Raw genomic sequence first — 3,803 nt, forward strand, 5'->3', positions numbered from 1 at the left:
GGAATGTAGAAGATGAATTGAGATCATTAATCTCTGATGAAGCTGAAACTGCAAGGACAGGTGTACGAATATCAAGCAAAATGTGTAACTATCTGAATTCACTTGGTGACTGACCATATTTATTTATAGTTTTATTGGAACACTGCAGAAGAAATGACATCATTAATCTCTGCGGGATCCTCCAATACAGGGGGAAGTACATTACTTTCAATCAAAAGTGCTACTCTCTGATGTCACACGGAGTCGGACAATATATGATTTCTTTTTCTTAGGAATGTTGTAATGAATAGATATCTTTAATCTCGGAGGAAGCTGCCACTGTGAGGAGTATTATTTGAATATCTTGGAAACTATGTAACTCTCTGAACTCACTTGGAGTCAGATGATGCATGATTTCATTTCTTTAGGAATGTTGCAGATTAATTGAGATCTTTAATCTCTGGTGAAGCTCCAAAACAAGGAGAGGTATGCAAAAATCAAGCAAAATGTGCAACTCTCTAAAGTCACTTGGTGAATGATCATATGTATTTTGAGTTTTTTTGGTATACTGCAGATGAATTGACATCAGTAATCTCAGCTGGAACCTCCAATACAAGGAGAGGTATATTACTTTCAATCAAAAAGCGTTACTCTCTGAAGTCTCTTGGAGTCTGATCATACATGTTCTGAATTTTTAGGAATGCTGCAGATGATTTGATATCAGTAATATTTGATGGTGCCGCCAATTCATGCTGAGGCAAATGCATGTGGAGGCATTCGAGTATCAAGCAAAAATGTATAACTCTGAAGTCATTTGGCGTCTGACCTTATGAGCTTTGAATTTTTCAGAAATGCTGGACATGAGTTGACATGAGAAATCTCTGATGGACCCACCAGTGCACGGTGAGGTAGACAAATTTCAAGCAAATACATGTTTTACACTCTGAAGTCACTTGCTGACTGATGACACATGTTCTCAATTTTTCAGGAATGTTGCAAATGAATTAACATTAGTAATCTAACATGAATCCGCCAATGCGTGTTAGGTGTACTAAATTCAAGCAAAAGGTGTACCTCCCTGTAACAATGTGGAGACTGATTCATATATGATTAGTATTTTTGAGAAATGTTACAAATGAATTGAGAACATTAATCTCTGACGGAGACACCAACGTAAGGTGACAGATACTAATTTCAAGAATGAAAGTGTAACACTCGGAAGGTCCCTGGAGTCTCATCATACATGTTTTGAGTTTTTACAACTTCTGCTGATGAACTTACATCAGCAGACCCTGATAGAGCCACCAATGTAAAGTTAATCATACTAATTTCAAGCAAAAATTGTAACTCTTTGAAGTCTCTTGGAGTCTGATCATACGTGTTTGGAATTTTTTAGGTGTGCTGCAAATGAATTGATATCAGTAATCTGTGAAGGAGCCGCCAATGCAAAGTGAGGTATACAAGTTTCAAGCAAGAAGGGTAACACACCGAAGTCACCTGTAGTCTTATCACACGTCCTATGATGGTTTTAGAAATACGGCAGATGAGTTGACATCAGTAATCTCTGATGGATCCACCAATGCAAGCCGAGTTATGCTAATTTCAAGCAAAATGTGTAACTCTCTGAAGTCAGTTGGAGTCTGATCATACATGTTTAGAATATTTTAGGAATGTTGCAGACGATTAGATTTCAGTAATATTTGATGGTACGACCAACGCAAGGTGAGGCATATGAGTTTCAAGCAAAAATGTGTAACATTTTGAATTCATTTGCAGACTAATCATACATGTTTTGGATTTTAAGATATCCTGCAGATGAAATGACATCGGAAATCTCTGATGGATCCCACAGTACAAAGTGAGGTGTATTCATATAAAGCAATAGCGTCTAACTCTCTCAAGTCACTTGGAGTCTGATCATATATATTTTGAAATTTTTAGGAATGTTGCAAATGCATTGTGTTTAGTAATCTTACCTGAATCCACCAAAATAAGGTAAGGTATACTTATTTCAAGCAAAAAGTGTAAAACTCTGAAGTCTCTTGGAGACAGATCATACGTGATTTCATTGTTTTATTGATGTTGCAGATGAATTGAGATAATTAATCACAAATTAAGCTGCCATTGCAAGTAAAGGTGTACGAATTTCAAGTAAAATGTGTAAATCTCTGAATTAACTTTGTGTCTCATCATACGTATTTTCACTTTTTTAGGTGTACAGCAGGTGAAATGACATCACTTATCTATGCTGGATCCTCCAACACAAGGGGCGGTATATTTCTTCCAATCAAAACTGTTACACTCTAAGGTCACCTGGTGTCGGACCATACATGATTCTTTTTCTTAGTAATGTAGATGAATTGATATCTTTATCTCGGAGAAAGCTGCAACTGCAAGGAGTATTATTCGAATATCTAGGAAATTGTGTAACTCTCTGAACTCACTTGGAGTCTGATCATACATGATTTCATTTCTTTAGGAATGTTGCAGATGAATTGAGATAGTTAATCTCTGTTGAAGCTGCCACAGCAAGGAGAGGTATGCAAAAATAAAGTAAAATGTGTAACTCCCTGAAGTCACTTCGTCCCTGATCATATGTATCTTGAGTTTTTTTGGTATACTGCAGATGAATTGACATCAGTAATCTCAGCTGGAACCCCCAATACAAGGAGAGGTATATTAGTTTCAATCAAAAAGTGTTACTCTCTGAAGTCTCTTGGAGTCTGATCATACATGTTCTCAATTTTTAGGAATGCTGCAGATGATTTGAGATCATTAATCTCTCATTGATGGAGCCACCAACGTAAGGTGACGTGTACTAATTTCAAGAATGAAAGTGTAACACTCGGAAGTCACCTGGAGTCTGATCATACATGTTTTGAGTTTTTACAACTGCTTCTGCTGAAATTACATCAGCAGTCCCTGATCGAGCCGCCAATGCAAGGTTAGGCATACTAATTTCAAGCAAAAATTGTAACTCTTTGAAGTCCCTTGGAGTCTGATCATACGTGTTCAGAATCTTTTAGGTGTGCTGCAAATGAATTGATATCCGTAATCTGTGAAAGAGACGCCAATGCAAAGTGAGGTATACGAGTTTCAAGGAAGAGGGTAACACACTTAAGTCACCTGTAGTCTTATCACATGTCCTTTGATCGTTTTAGAAATATAGCAGATGAGTTGACATCAGTAATCTCTGATGGATCCTCCAATGCAAGCCGAGGTATGCTAATTTCAAGGAAAAAGTGTAACTCTCTGAAGTCACTTGGAGTCTGATCATACATGTTTAGAATATATAAAGAATGCTGCAGATGATTTGATTTCAGTAATATTTGATGGTTCCGCCAACGCAAGGTGAGGCATACGAGTTTCAAGCAAAAATGTGTACCATTTTGAGTTCATTTATGGACTAATCATACATGTTTTGTATTTTAAGATATGCTGAGGATGAAATGGCATCAGAAATCTCTGATGGATCCCTCATTGCAAAGTGAGGAGTATTCATATCAAGCAATAACGTCTAACTCTCTCAAGTCACTGGGAGTCTGATTATATACATTTTGATATTTTAAGGAATGTTGCAAATGCATTGTGATTAGTAATCTCACCCGAATCCACCAATATAAGGTGAGGTATACTTATTTCAAGCAAAAAGTGTACCTCTCTGAAGCCTCTTAGTGTGTGATCATAAGTGATTTCATTTTTCTAGGAATGTTGCAGATGAATTGAGTTCATTAATCTCTGATGAAGCGGCCACTGCAAGTATAGGTGTATGAATAGCAAGTAAAATGTGTAACTCTCTGAATTCACTTTGAGTCTGATCATAT

This window comes from Manis pentadactyla, chromosome 13 (genome assembly GCF_030020395.1).
Source record: "Manis pentadactyla isolate mManPen7 chromosome 13, mManPen7.hap1, whole genome shotgun sequence".
Taxonomy (NCBI): domain Eukaryota; kingdom Metazoa; phylum Chordata; class Mammalia; order Pholidota; family Manidae; genus Manis; species Manis pentadactyla.